This window comes from Falco peregrinus, chromosome 4 (assembly GCF_023634155.1).
Source record: "Falco peregrinus isolate bFalPer1 chromosome 4, bFalPer1.pri, whole genome shotgun sequence".
In the NCBI taxonomy this organism is placed as follows: Eukaryota; Metazoa; Chordata; class Aves; order Falconiformes; family Falconidae; genus Falco; species Falco peregrinus.
Window position 1 is genome coordinate 35,512,279 of NC_073724.1, and position 16,550 is coordinate 35,528,828.

Below are 16,550 nucleotides of genomic sequence, written 5' to 3' on the forward strand. Positions count from 1 at the left end.
GGAGGTTTAGATCAGCTCTTAGGAAAAAAATCTTCACTGAAAGAATTGTCAAGCAGTGGAACAGGCTGCCAAGGGAAGTGGTTGGTCACCATCCCTGGAGGTATTTGAAAGATGGGACATAGTTTAGTGGCGAACTTGGTAGTGTTAGGTTTACAGTTGGACTCAATTATCTTAAAGTTCTTTTCCAATCTATATGATTCTATGACATGGCTAGATTTGATTGTCTGAAATTATCCACCCCACTGCCTGCCATTCCTTTCCATTTTAACATAAGTGCCATCGCCAAAGGAATCTTCTTTTCCTATCTCTTACTTTTCTCAGTCACTCTTCTTTCTGAATCCCTTTATTGACTGTTTTTCTCCTTTGTATCATGGTAAAGCTATTAATTCTTGATGACAAAACCCTTTGCTATCTCATTGATATCTCTAGTTCTAGTTTCTTTTCATCTGCACATTCCCTACTTCTTCTTCTCCCTTGGTTTCTTCTTCTCTTGACTTAACTTTCTCTCATCCACTGGCTAACAGCCTTCCATTTCCAGATATTCTTTCCCAGCATTCAGAGATCACTCCCAAGCTTCCTTCAGCCTGTCGTTTCTTTTTACCATTAATAACTATCTCATCCAGTATTGCCTAGGGTCTGGCCTGACTGTTACTGCAAGCTTTTTAAGAAAATACCTTGCCATATATTTGTAAAATGCTGTGTAAACACACAGCACACTATATAACTATTCCATCTTACTCAGAAAATGTGCATGTAAACAGCTAGGACCATTGTGAGTATCAGCAGGCTCAAGGCTCATCATGTAAACAAGAGAAACAAATTGCATTCATTCTATATTATGCTTCTATTGCATGTTTTCATCTTGATTACACACCCAGAATTCACATCTGAACATTTTTAAAAGGGCTTTTTAGCTGACCACACCATCTGACACCTTGAAAAGTGGGGAAAGCCAATTTGTAGCCTACAAATCCCTGTAGAACAACTTTAGCAAAAAGAGAGGAATGTCTTTATTTAAACACCTACACATACAGCCTAAATACTAAAAACACCCATATATATAGGCATCTAAAGCTGGACACACAGAAATTACTAGGCATTTATCTTGCCATGACCAAGCTATGACTTTAAAAAGAACTGCAGAGTGCTCAGCTCTTCAGAAAATAAATGCTCTAAGCAATTCATAGTTAGGGTTTAGGAACCATCTTTAAGGTACCATTTTTATGTTCTTAACTACCAAGCTTAAAGCAGACCTTTAATGAAAAGTTGCACCTATTTTTCTCAGCTCAACAGTCTGAAAGCTGACAAGGTGAGACAAGCTTGTATCCCTGAATAAATTGCAACATATTTATTTTGGGGGAGCTGTAGTTGCAACTTGTCAGTTTAATGCTCTTCTGAAGAGTGGTGTCATTTGTGAGGAGTGCCATATAAGGGTGAAAAGTAAGGGATTTTTGTGGCCTGTTTAAATGTGGATCTAAGAAACAGAAAGAAATACTAAAAAAACAAAGTCTTTACAAATGGTCTTTTGTGCTCGTTTCAGTTATTACTGAAATAGAATTGAAGTGTGTTTATAGCTTCCTACACTGAACTCTCACACCACCACTGTCACAAATCACATAGCTTTTCAACAATGGTCATTTCTAGCAGTCAAGAATGGGAGATTGTTTGAAATGAAATATTGCCGTGAATTCACAATGATGTATTTTTTTGCCTTTAATATGCTTTTAGGTGGCATTTTCCTTTTTTGGCATTGTACTGTGTCTTGTTTATTTTGCTTTGTAGTATTATAGGAAAAAGAAAGCAGAGATTTTTCCAAAGATTTATTTTAAAAGTAAAGAGTTTGCACTAAAAATTCAGCAGATGTGCATGTATTTTGGAGTATCTATGTACTATACATTTGGAATCTGCAGAACTTTTTTTTTTAATTTTATGCAAAGTGTGTGATACCATCATTACTGTTCCAAGCAGAGACTTATAAACATTTGGAAAAAGGAGAGGTAAATGGGCTATAGCTTTGCTCTCTACATAGCAGAACAGCTTTTTTCCCCAGATTCACTCAGCTCAGTGTAGTGTCTATCCAATTTGACTGACATGTATTTAAATAACCATATATTGCTAAAAGGAATGAGAATTTATACTAAAAATGTGGGTGCTCTTCTTTTTTTGGTCATAGTAACTATGAGTCCATGGTCCTGCTTTTCCAATAAAATTAAACAGTTTCAGCTGGCTAAGAATTCTCTCGTTTCTTCTGTCTTAAAATATCAGTACAGCTGAAGGCTTTTAGTATCACTGAAACAAAGATCCCTCTCCTGCCTAAACTTTACAAACATGCAATGCTTTCTGCTTCTTCCTGCTGCCAGATTTTAATCCCAGCTGCTATTTTCTTTTTGAATTATAACATCAGTTTATACCCCATGGGATTTGAAATAAAGACCTTGAGAATGATGAAGGAAATACCAGAAATGTTCACTGTATCATTCTAACAGTTCCTGGATACATGGATGAGTTCAGAAAGAGTCAGCTAGAGAACTCACATAAAAAGATGTGTGTTTGTTGCCCATGTTGCAAACTGAAGGGAACCTAAGAAGAAAAAAAGATTACAGACAAAGTATAAAAAGTTTTTGATTGATCAAGGAGTGATGGCTACAATGAACCAGCATTTCTCGGTGTTACTGGCTTACTAAAAAGGAAATAAATAAGGACTGAAAAGTAAGAACAGATGTTATGAAGTTCTTCAATTCCTTCACCAAAAGCAAAGAACAGTTGAAATACCCTCTTGAAGAATGTGAGTCATACTTTCCAAAGGCCCAACCCCAAATCCTAATTCTGTCAGAATTTAGGATTTTCAACTCCAGGTTCTCTGTTCACAGTTGCTTCTGTTTTGAAGCTTTGCTATGTAAGATGTGTCATGGGACTGTAGGGATAGAAGATTTGGCATGGGACGTTTGCTTATAGGGAGATATTATGCCTCCTGTACATTGTAAGGCCAGATGTCCACTGGAGTTATTCACAGTGCATGTGATCACAAACAAAATAATGCAAGCTCTGAATTAGAGATTTACGCTCACAGAAATAATACTAGTGTATCTAATTTAACATCACTGTGCTGCAAAATGTTAAGTCAATGGAAAAATTATCTGTGCTCTTCAGCTTTGTACAGAGAAAAACATAAATTAACCGTAATTCAGCCAAAAACTTGGTAAGTTTATTATCTGCCTGTTAGCCGGCCATCTTTCATTTTTCTTTTCAGAGTATATGGTCCTAATTATTAGGTCAAAGAGATCTCTATGGATATTTCTTCTGGCTAATTATTTGTATTAAGTAATCTGATTATAGCGGTGTATATATTGATTTGAAAAATAAAGTGCAGCTTGCTGAATGAAGAGATTTCTCAGTCCACTGGGGCAGCAGTTAGTGAAAACATTAAGACTGTAATATGAACATTATAGAGTGTAAAGAATGGTGTTTGTTCTGGCTGAGATGGAGTGAATTTTCCCCATAGCAGCCTTCACAGTGCTGTGCTTTCTATTGGTAGCTTGGAAGGTGGTGATAACACACCAGTGGTTTGGCTACTGCTGAGCAGTGCTCGCACAGCACCAAGGCTGGCCCTCCAACCTTCCCCTCTGCCTCTCACCAGTGGGCTGGGGGTGGGCAAGATCTTGGGAGAAGACACCGTCCAGACATCTGACCCAAACTGACCAAAGGGATATTCCATACTGTATGATGTCTCTTCAGCAATAAAAGCCAAGAGAAAGGAGGAGGAGGAGGAGGGACATTCATTATTATGGTATTTGTCAGAGCAACCACTATGCATACTGAAGCCCTAGTTCCCAGGAAGTGCCTGGACATCGCCTGCTTATAGGAAGCAGAGAATAAATTTTCTGTTTTCCTTTACTTCTATACACAGATTGTGGTTTTGCTTTATTAAACTACCTTTATCTTGACCCATGATTTTTTTCCATCTTATTTTCTCCTCTCCCTGTCCTGCTGAGGAGGGAAGTGATAGAGTAGTTTGGTGGGCACCTGGTGTCCAGCCTTTTTGGCACTCAACATGGGGAATGAAGAATTTGAGATAAGGATAATGACTGGGAGAGGTAATGGGAAGAACATAGACTGAACAAATTTACAGTGCAGAACAATTGTGGGGAATCTTGGTTCTTGTACTTCTGGTGAAGGGATGAGGGGTAGATTCTGTGCAAATTGTGCACTTCCGTTTGGTGTTGTGATGATATTTTGATTTTGATGTGGGGAATTCTTTTTTTTTTGATGTGACTGAAGTTTGTTAAGATTGTGATGAATGTGCATTTTAATGATAATTCTTAAATACTTGATTCACTGGGGCAAGGGGTGGAATATATTTGGTTTGTGCGACGTTTTAGTAACAGGGGGACTACAGTGGTGGCTTCTGTGAGAAACTACTAGATGTTTCTCCCATGTCTAATAGAGCCACTCCAAGTCAGACCCGTCACTGGCCAAGGCTTAGCCCATCAGCAACAGTGGTAACGCTTCTCTGTTAACATATTTAAGAAGGAGAAAAAGTTGTTGTGCAACAGCAATTGCAGTCAGAACAGATGAGTGAGAATGGGTGAGAGTAATAACTCCACAGACACCAAACTCAGTGAAGAAGGACGGGTAGGAGGTGCTTCGGGCACTGGAGCAGAGATTCTCCTGCAGCCCATGGTGAAGACCATGGTGAGGCAGGCTGTGCCCCTCAGCCCATGGAGGTCCATGGCAGAGCAGATATCCATCTGGAGGACCCCATGCCAGAGCAGGTGGATGCATCAAAAGGAAGCTGTGACCCCATTAGTAGCCCAGTCTGGAGCAGGCTCCTGGTAATATCTGTAGCTCCATGGAGAGAGGCGCCCAGGCTGTGGCGGGTTTGCTGGTTTGTGACCCCCTGGGGGATTCATGCTGGAGCAGTCTGCTCCTGAAGGACTGCACCCCATGGAAGGGACCCAGGCTGAAGCAGATTGCGGAGAACTGCAGCCCAGGGATATGACTTATGTTGGAGAAGTTCATGGAAGACTGTTTCTCCTGGGAGTGACCTCATGCTGGAACAGGGGAAGAGCAAGAAATCCGTCCCCTGAGGAGGGATTAGTAGAAACAATGTGTGATGAACTGACCGCAATCTTTATTCCTCATCCTTCCGCATTGCTTAAGGGAGAAGGAGGTGGAGAAACTGTGAGTAAAGTTAAAGCCCAGGAAGGAGGGAAGGGTGAGATAAAGGTGTTTTTAAGAGTCATTATCCTACTCTGATTTGACTGGTAATATATTAAACTAATTTCCCCAAGTCTGGTCTGTTTTGCCCGTGATGGCAATTGATGAGTGATCTCCCCACCCTTATCTCAACTCACAAACTGTACATTACATTTTCTCTTCCCGTCCAGCTGAGGAGGGGAGTGATAGAGCAGCTTTTGTGGGCACCTGGTGTCCAGCCAGGGTCAACACACCACAACCAGTCAAAAAGCTCAGACATGTTGCTTGTGCTACTACCACTTACCACTCAGGCAACTAGCCTTGGCTGGAAGCAAAGGCATTTATCTGAGCAAATCTGTACCATTTGTTACAACTGACAAAAGCATTAGCAATTGCATTCAGCGTAGAAGACTTTGTATAAAAACTGCTAACATGCCTATAACACATTCAGGACATGAGCTGCCATCCCTGCACAGCTTTGTTGTACAGAGTAATCCTCCTGTTCGGAAGTAATGATATATTCCTGCAATGCGTGGTGCAGACATACTTGTTGCTTTGGAGGGAGAGGAAGACTTCCCTCAGACAGTCTGTCCTGCTCAATTCATGCAACAGAACAGTCTAAAATACATGAATGTTGGCTTCTAATAAGGATCTGTTATTATACCTCACTGGTAAATATTTTGAGAAATTGAAATATATTCAGTTTCTGTGACAGATCAAAACCAGCAATTAAGTAATAGATAAACATTTTGCAGAAAAACAAACAAAAAACCCCAAACCCAAACAACATAACTTCCAAGCAAGGAAAGTCTCAGATAGATAGAGAAAGAAGAAAAAGTATAAGGGTGGCCTCAACACAGCCATATGTTTATCAGGAAACAAGTTGAAAGAGACTAACTATCTCAAAAGGGTAAAGCAGCTTTGTTTGAAGCATAAATGGGATTTCTGACCTCCTATAAATTAATTAAAGTCGAAGGAGAATGAGCCATAATTAAAATAAATTTGCTTTTCTTTCTATTCTTAAATGATAGGCATATCTTCTTACACAAATGGTGTGATGAGACTGGAACAATTTTGTTGGGGCTTTTGATCTCTAATGCAGGGTAAACGTTTTTTCTTCACGAGGAGGTTCTGCCCTAGCCTGTGTGCCATTCACAGCACCAGTTCTGCGGTGGGGAGAGGCTGATGGTCATTTCAGGAAAGCAGATTTCCATTTCACTAATAAGTAAATCTTTAACAGAATCTGGGAGCAAGCATTTCATAAATAAGAATCTATGAAGTAATTCCTTTATTCACTCATCTGACTGCTTCTCTTCTGAAATATTTGTTGCCTGGTTGAGGTGTCAGGGAGAACTGCATATCAAAGCTATGGGGCATTACAGGTCTCATAAGATCTTCCTGCTTTTGATGGCTCACTAACTGCCTCTGCAGGGTAAGATATGAGCTGAAAAAATACTATAGAAAAGTCACTGACTCACTCCACCTCAATTAATAATTAATGATGATGGTATATTATCATGCCAACAGCACATTCAAACAAGGAAGGCTGGAATAAGGAAAATGGAGCCCTCTGTGAGCCATGCAGGAACAAAGTTAGGTCAGAAATACATTGCAGAAGGTGAGAGTTTGCCTTCCAGAAAACAGGAGGCAAAGGAAAGCTTTTTTAGGTCTAAGCTTTGCAAAAGAATCTTTTATCGAAGATTTGAAATTCCCATGATCTCAAAATCATGGATCTGCTGCTGGATCTGATTGCCTCATAATGGCTTGTGACTTTAGACATTCCAGGGTGTGTTCTTGTGCTTATACGCTGCCAGCAGAAATGCGGCAGTCGGCCTGCCTAGCTACTACAGTAAAAATAATGATTAAATTGATGTTACCTTGCTTTCTATTATTATGGAAAGAGAACAAGAAGAACCTTATTTTTTTTTTTTAGATAAACAGCTGTATTCCTGTCTGGAACATTTTATGACTAAGGGAAAAGAAAAACAAAACAACAACAACAACAAACAAACAAAACAAACAACAAAAAAATACAAGATTACGGTTTTGAGCAAACACTGGAGAATGCCTTAGGCAGATCAAAATACCTCACAGTCAGGTATACCCCATTTGGTTAATGTGAACTATCCAATTCTATCTTGGCCTAACAGGTGACCTTGTTACATCTTCATATAAAAATAGATTACAAGATTTCCCAGCTTGCTGTGTCTGCAATGACTGGAACTGGGTTTTAAAGTTTTTTTTTTAATTATTCTTAAGATTAGTACTCACCCACTGCAGGTGTAATGGAAGTGGGAAAAGGGGAGAAGCTGCTCTGGAAATTAGGCTTTCTAAAGGTCTTTCAGAAATCTTGCTTCCTGTAGGAGGGATATTCCATTTTGAAAGGGTCAGTAATGATCTATTGAGAAAAAAACAGCTTTTTGTTATAACTGGAAACAGATCACAAGCACATTTCCAGTTCTTTCATTTCTGTCTCTTACTAAAAGTTACTGTGAATTCTTGAGTCTCTGTTGTTTAGGGAAGCTTTTAATCTAAACTGGAGGGTATAGGTGCTGCACATCCTAAGGAAACAGTGCTGCATTTTGACTGTTGGCTTTATTTGCCAACAAGGTGAGAGAATTAAATTTGGTGACCTAAGAGATTTCTTCTGTTCTGATCATGAATTACTCCTGATCAAAACCTGAACCAGAGTTTTTTCTTGAGCACTTTCACTTCTGAAGTCCTCACTGATCTAGCTGGAGTCTATAAAGAACTTAAATAACAGACACATAACCCATTCTTTGTGCAAAATATTCTAGAAGATAGATCATATGCTGTGATGTTATGTTTCAGAGAATTTCATTTCATTTAATACATTGACGTGTGATGTGCTGCTTCTTGTCACCTTAATTTAGATCCTTGTATTTTTAAGTTTTTATTATACTCCCTGATGGCTATGATAATGTTGTCTTCCCTGTCTTCTGAAAAGAAAACAATATAAATATTAATGAAAAAGGTATTTTTGTCTTCAAAACTGTTAGTAATAGTCATATAAAACACTTCTGAAATTTAAAAGCATAATGTAATAAAGACCAAAGGGGAGACTGGACAGGCAGGATGAGATGACAAAGAAAACTACCTAGAACATCCCTTACTCACCCTGAGAAATTCTCTGTTCTGAGCATCTGATCACTTGAAACACCCGCACCCTGTCTCAAATCTAAAAAAAATCAGATAAACAATTGTAAGAAACAAAAAGGTTGTATGTGAAAAACTTCAGAAAATATCTTATGTCTGAGGTGCACAAAAAAACCCAAGGCAAAACCAAATGAAATCAAAAAAGCCCAACAGAAAAAAAAAACCAAAACCAAACAGTAGCTTTACACCTTCAAAACAAAAGTAATAAACATCCCAGAAACAAGGAGAGAGAGAGTAGGGAATGTGTGGGTGTATTACTTTTTTCCTCTGGGTGGTCTTTACAGCTGATTTCAGTGCTTTTTTTCTTTGGGGGTTGTTGGTTTGGTGGGTTTTTTTCTTATTAACCCAAAACCAACAAAAGTCAACCCAAGAAATAACTGTCAGGCATATGACCGTGTGTATTAGCCAGCAGAAGTGGATAATAAGAAATGTGCAGCAATCTATAGACAGTATGTTGGAGAGACAATTGTGTCTTGAGTGTCTTAGTTTGGGGTTTTCTTAGTGGAGGAGACAAAGAACTATGGAGGAATCAAAGGACATATATTTCTCTCGTTGGAGACAGACAGGAGTAAAGTGGTATGCGGTCACTGATACATAAGCAAACAACTGAGCATCATAGATTTTCTGATTTGTGGAAGGATTACAATAATTTGAAATGAGTGATGTCTGAAGCCAGTTAGATGAATAGAAATGGTATTGGAGATCTTCAGTTCTAATTTATGTGTGAATTTCTTAGAGCTCAGCAAGCTGCACACTATCCAATGGTTTGTCAACATCCTAATAATTGACTTACACTTGTATAGTCATATCTTCCTCTTGGATGTCACTTTCCTTAGGCAACACATAACACATATTAAAACATGACACGGTTTCAAATCATAATATTTGTCTCATTAATTCACATCTGCAATTAATAAGAATAAAATTTATCCATTCTTGAAAATCTTTATCATCTTTAAAGATATGCACTTATTAACTGTGATAACTCCATCCCATTAGCAGTTCACTTATCTCCACTAATTCTAATTCAGAACTACAAATGTAAAATAAAACAAAATTACAAGACTCCTGAAGTATTTTTAGTTACATACCAGAATTAATGATGATTTATAAGGCATAGCAATAAACATTTTCCTACTTGGAACAGACCAGATGTTGCAGTTTGAGCTGGACTTTTGTGGTCGATTCCTAAATTTGATTTTCACAGTTCCATCCACACTGAATTCCTCTCTCCCATCTCTTAAGGGAAAGAATAATGCTGCAAAGATAGTGCCAGAGAATGAGAGTAGCAACATAAGAAGGTGGGGGCCTAAAGACTGCAGAACAACTAATCAGCTAACCAACCGTCTCCAACTCCATTTAATCATCCAGCATAAGTAATATAAAGAATAATATGTCTGCAAATACCTGAGTGAACTAGCAAGGAAGAAGAAAGCTATTCTTTTTTTAGGAACAAAATTGGATTTTATAAAATCAGTGGTAAATAAAGTACTACTTCTCGACATTTTTAGTCTTTTTGTGGCTAACAGTGTTAATATGTGTTTAGTTATAAATGACCCTACCTTGAAGATGTTCACACTGCAGAGCAAAACTCAGATCCTGAGGGTATGGTCTTTCCACTGAGAATCTGACTTCAAGTTCTGCATTGTGGTCACTGAAGTCTCTCACTGAAATTAAGAATGCATTTTATATCCACTGTCTTATTTGCGTTACATTTTATAAACTAAAATTTGAAAAGACCTTGAAGTTTTAAAGTTAATATGTTATTTCAGGTAATTTACTTGTTTGTTTCCTTTCTTCATTTCTGCACCAGTCTTGGGAAAATATGTAAGCATCTGTGAGAGGTTAAATTGTGCTGTGCTTAGTGCACTCTTAAGCCACACTTAAGTCATATTACAATCATCTAAAATTCATTTTGCCTTGAAAGCAGTAGTGAGACATTGTTAATAGTGTGAAAGGCAGTAGATATAACTGCATATTATATCGTAAGAAGAGACAACTATAAAAGGGGTTTGAGATGAAGTACCTGCTTAAAAAGCTGTAATTTTAACTGGTAATTAAACTCAAGTGTTTCATTTTCCCAGTCAGCTCATCAGTGACTCTAGAAAATAAATGATCTGAAAGTGAAATCCTTTGAGAGAAACAATAGTAATTAATTACATTTCTCAAGCGACAATATATTCCTAAAGCTTGTTTCTGGGTAACCTTTTGAGCAACAGACATTACAACGTACAGGTGGCAAAGTAGGGAGGATAAGAAAAAAAGATAATTTAATTTGAATATTCATGAAGCTTCCAGCCTGGCTTACAGTCTACCATCATTTGCTTAAAAATCACAGAATCAGTATGTTTCCCATCGTATGTCACAGTTAATATCTATCACCTTTGCCCATATAAAAATAAGGAGACAATATTCTACAGGATTTGCTGCAGTATTTTCTCTGGCATTCTTCCAAAAGTTAATTTCATATACAGACATGTTAGTGATAAAACGGACCTAGTAGGTCAGAAAGTAATATCTCTTTGCAATACAGGAATTCTCCCAAGGGAACATCCTATTATGTTTTTCCTCTATATTGGATTTAGGACTCGATGTGATGGGAATTCCCCTTTTGTTCTGGGAAATTAATTGGCTCTAGTTTTCCTATTTTTTTTCTAATTTTCTTCTGATTAATTTCCTTTATTTGCCTCAAGTTATTGTGTTTACTCCCTGCATGACTATCAATCCCTTCTTAGTTTTTGTTTAGCTACTCTACACATATTAAAATTTTAATCTATTGTATGTCAATCCCGTCAGACCTCTTACATATTTCAGTATTTTTCTCTGTAATCCTTCTGTTCTGCATACTCATTCTAGTTATCAATCATGCACAGAGAGAGCTGAATTTAAAACCTCTATTACCCAAAACATAGATTTTATGGAGCAAGGTGAAGATATCTTCCTAAAGCGAACTAGCAGTTTATTGGGGTAAAATACCAATCTGTTCTTTCCTCCCCACTGCAGAAAAGATGTAAAACTGTATCTTTAATCACTGTCTCGGGTTGTTTGCTTGTTGTTATAATGGCTTTAAAAGGTGAACTCAAGATGAAGCTTTTCATGACATGACAGTTGAAAAGCAAACAAGAGATGTTTCACAGCTGATATAGAAGATAAACAAGCATGCTGTCACAGCACCTCCGAGGACAGGCAGCAGGAGTAACCATGCTGAGAATTACAGTTTCTTAGCTCTGTCAAAGCTCCACAATAATTTGGATGAATTTGTTCTGGAGCATGCGTATGTTTCTTACTCGTGGCAGTGTGTGGCTCTACCTGCCCACAGCAAGTGGAGTACCACAGCTCCTCAGCTGTCCAGAAAAAGCCAGGCAGAACGTTGCTGCTTAGGCAAAAGGTGTACAGTACCATCCTTCACAAGCTCACCGCTCCAGCCCCAAAGCAGCATTTTTGCTATTTTCAGTCAAGCATTGCCAGCATGCAGAATCCTTCAGAACAGAGGACACCAGGTGACAATGTTCACAGTGCCCCGATCAAACACTACAGGAGGTTGGTGGCAAGAAGCAATATCTCCTGTTAGATAATCTGAACTAATGAGACAAAAACCCCACAAGATTAAAGTTACATACTCTTAGAAATTATTCACAGAACATCACTATTTTCTACCTCACTAACATCGTTTTCTACCCTTCCTATTGGAGGTATTATAAATGACAATATTTCCAGTTTCTCAGTCTTGTATCTTCACAATGTGATCCCTCTTGTAAAGATCAGACTGCCTGAATTACTTGAAGATCCATCAATAGCTTTATATAGGAAAGCAGTATATAGCTATCAAGGAAAAATCTGTCTTACCAGTGTTTACCTCCTAAAATCATCTTGGTTTATCACAGGCAAAACTTTATCCAGCACTCCCACATCGAGAATAACATGGTTTCAAATGTTCAGGTCCCTGAAACTAAAAATATTAACAACACAATGAAAGAAATCAAGGTGATTCCAAGGCTCTTCCTAAGCATCTAAGATATATCCTTTTACCTTAAATTACCTCCTAAAAGTTCAAACAATCAGAGGAAATAAGTGTCATATGTCTTTTAATTAGGCCACTTTTATAGTTAAAAAATAGTGTAAGAACATCATTCATACTTAAAGTAGACAAAGTAGTTATGAAATAGCTTGTAAGGAAGTGTCCCTAGTATTTCAGGCAGGTAAGTGTCATATAATGACAAAGATGAAAAAGCATAGAGTTTATCTGAAACCTGTTTGAAATTAGTGCTGTTCTAAGATTTTCAACACAGGGGTCCTAAAGATCTGGGAAGTCCAGTGCACCAAGATGACACAGTTTATGTGGCACTCAGTGACTGGAAATAATCATGCTGATGCATGGAGTTAGAGAAGTGTTCTCATCCTTGTGAGCTATCTGAAAAGCAGAGACAGGATGACATAAGCAACAAGAGTCAAAACCAAGAACAACAATAAATAAATAATTCAATGCAAAAGAATATTTCTTTGAATTTCTAAAGCAAAACTTTAACAACAGAATATTAATCCCAATTGTCTACAAGATTTCAAACAATGAGGCATACCAAAAAAGTCTGGACAGACTTGCAGTATTGGGTTTGTTATGTATATATTTATGTTTTTATTTATGTTTTGTGTTAGTGCTCTGGGGCAATTGTACTAGACAGCAGACAAGTACATTAAGGAGTTATTACCATTCCCCAGGAAAGCTTAGGAGTGTGAAATAAGACAGCAAGCAGATACAGGGAGCTTGGTCACTGAGCTCTCTCTTTCCAACTATATATCTTGGAATACATCACAGATTGATAAGTAAAAACAGAAAAGGCACCAAAAAAGCACAGAAAGTACAGAGATGTTTGACAGTAGCAATACGTGAAGTGCTTTGATGAAGCAAAGCTTTTAAACATATACATGTGGGTGATTTCACTGGCTTTGGCAGTAACGGTTTGTGGAACTGGATACAAAAACATCAGGACAATAAGAAGGTAAAAGATGAAGAAAATCCCCTAAAACAGTTATTAATCTAGTAAACCCATTGCAATTAGAGTTTAGCTAACTATTGTTGAATTAATATCTATAGTTACATTAATTTATTACTTATAATGTCCTTGTAAGGATCTCAAATGTCACTGTGCAAATTCAGTGTTTCATTCCTTCCTCATTTTTTTTAAATTGGAAACTGTTTAACTGGCAAAATATTTTTCAATATTCTTTAATTATCCATTTATATATGTTATTACCATGCTCCTTGAGCCTTAGGAATTTCAGATGCCATCTTGCAGAACACCTCAATATGTTGTTAACAGCATCTGTTTAAGAGCGCATGTGACCTACAATATTCTCCTTTCACATCTCACACAACACAAAACAATGTACTCCTCAGGAACAAGGGTCTTCTTGTACAAAGGAACTTCCCTTGACAGAAAAACCTTTCTGTGTGAAGAACTTAATTACATTAGGCATATAAGTATTTTGAAGCATTATGGAATAATACCACTCAAACAACAGAAAATTAACCAAGACTGATAATATTAAGGTCATCCTTGATTTATTAAAAAAACTTAGAAACAAGCAGTTTTGAATGCATTAACTGTTCTACAAACACACAGGTCCAAATCTTCTTAACGCCAGGGAAGTGGGACACTGCACATTTCACAGGGTGACTTTTAGTGAACCTGGGGGTTCATCATGGTGCTCCAATTTCAGTGGTACCAGGTGAGGGGTTCTGACATCCAGGGGGTGATTTCCTCCTGTTTCTGAACCTTCCAGAGGAATCAAAGCATTCAAGTGAGCTCTTAGAAGGTGGTTTTAGAATCTGTATTCTTTTCCAGATGCTGGCCTCTTGGGAAAACTTGAAGAATGGATGTAAAGCATTACTTTCAGGTCACAGGTTGAGATACCAAGGTGATAATAAGAAGATATAAATGATTAATTGGCATCTGTTTCTCAAAAGCTTTCAATTTTCACTTCTCATTTGTTTCTTTCTACTGTCTGGGAAAAGGTAGCAAGTGTATCACACTGCATACCTGAATTCTTTAAAAAAGTGTCATGTAACAATGATGAATTCTGACTTTGTCAATGCCTTTGTTACATATACTTCTAAGTTAAAAAGAATTTTTAAAAACTTTCATAATCTGATTCATTAGAAAAGACAAACCTCTAATGGTTTTTCTAAGAAAAGAAAAGGAGACTTTATTTGAACATTTCTGTGACAGATTCCTTTAAGTATCATAATTTTAATTTTTATAGTTAGTTGTGAGACCCTAGCATATAGCCATCATCAGCCTATTAAAAAATAGTCACAACTGTGTATTGATATTTCCTCTTAATCAAACATTAATAATTTGGGCATCACAATTGACAGCTTCACTCATAATCTGGATTTTATCTTCTTTATAACTTTGTAATGGGAAGTAAATTGGTAAAGTCAGAAAAAAATCCTGTTTTAAAATTGCCGTATGATCAAAATTTAGACCCATAGAAAACTTCCATAATAAGCACATATTATTAGTGAAGCCCAACTATTTACTATGCTCATTTGAATCTTTTTTTAACCATGTGTTATTTACAACCTTTGTTAACATCCACTGAAATATAGAAGACAAATCTTCACCTGACTTTGATGTTTCTGGTGAATAATTTACTCTCCGCTATTTAGTTAATTTAGTTAATTGGTGACATCAGATTAAAAAATTAAATGGGACTAGAGGACATTCTTTTGGCAAACATTGCAGTTTAGGGAGTTCAAGTTACAATGGGGAGAAAAGAGATAATTTTTCTTTTTCTGCCTGACAAGAGAAAACACTTAGGTTCTCCTGTGATTTCTTCTCCTGCATCTAGGCAGTGCCAGAAGAATACATTAACTTAGAATCTGGCACAGGATTAAAGCTTTAAGTATGAGAAACTGAAGTAAAAGCTTTTTTGTCAGATTTTCTGAGCCTAACAGGTATCACTGAAAATAAAAAGAAAGGGAAAATAAAATGTAGCCCCTATTCTCATAGTAGTTTGTTTTTTTAAAAAAAATAACGATTTTCTCTGTTTGTTGAAGAGGAAAAATTCTTAGGCTAGACCCTAGCTGCACAAAGGGGGTGAGAGGAAAGAATGTGTTTAAATCTTTGTTGCTTAAAGACTGCTTACCTCCGGAGCGGTATGGGGATAAAATATTGCCAAAATGAAACAGATTCATTACGCTCGTTTTGTACAGATTTAAACGACGTCCACAGGAAACGAAGAATGAAGGTCAGAGTAAGATCATGTATGCACAACCACTTTTGATTGCTAAAGTAGCTCTTTGCTCATGTATGTAACAGCTATTGTCAGAGAACAAAAACACCATTTCTGACATATGGCTAAAGAAGTAGATTGAAATTTACCTGACCAGATAAAACCATCTAAAACTTATTGCAATCCATTTTAACCTGTCTGGGCACTTTCAAAATCAATACCACCAAACAAAAACAGTGGTTCACTTTGAATACTGGTTCAGCATAAATTAACATGCAAAATTTGCAAGTTTTTTCTGTGTTTGCAGAATTATAAGACTAGATGTGAGAAATAAAAATCAGACATAATGAAAAATTACAAACCACAAAAGAAAATGGCAGTTTTAATCCTTCAAATCATAGGATGCTTTATAAAGGGAAGTTTATATTTAGATTAAAATGTTTCTGAGGTTTTGTTGCTCAGATAAAACAGAATAGAAAATCTTGTAGAGTTCATCTCAAAACTCACTATGACTTTGATAAAGAACACTTGCACTATTAAAGAACACGTGCACTATTAATTTTGTCATTAGTTTTACTGTTAGAATATTGTTAATTCTATCATGGTTTAATATTCGGTTTTGCTTCCAATAATTTCTTCATAGTTTTTAGTTTTGGTTTTAAAATTACCTTCCTAAATCTTTCTATGTTGGGCAAGTATCTTCCAACATACTATAGATTTTTTTTTATTTTATTTTAAAGGATGTATTTTTCCTGACTAGTACACCCTGTGATCTATTCTAAGTTCAACAGTTCAGTGGACTGTGCTGTAGTGGTGTAGTCTCATCCTGCAGCTCGTTTAGTTTCTTTCGGAATGTTCATAAGTTTTATGTGTTCCCAGCCCAAGGACTGCTTAGGATTCTGAGCACTTTCTCATTTATTGTGATCATCCATTTTCAGGAA

General features: G+C 37.0%; 1 protein-coding gene across 1 annotated transcript in view; it reads left to right on the forward strand.

Annotated features, from left to right (window-relative positions):
• IL1RAPL1 (interleukin 1 receptor accessory protein like 1) overlaps positions 1-16,550 on the forward strand; it is a 766,315-nt gene that overhangs the window by 682,337 nt on the left and 67,428 nt on the right. The window lies entirely within an intron of this gene.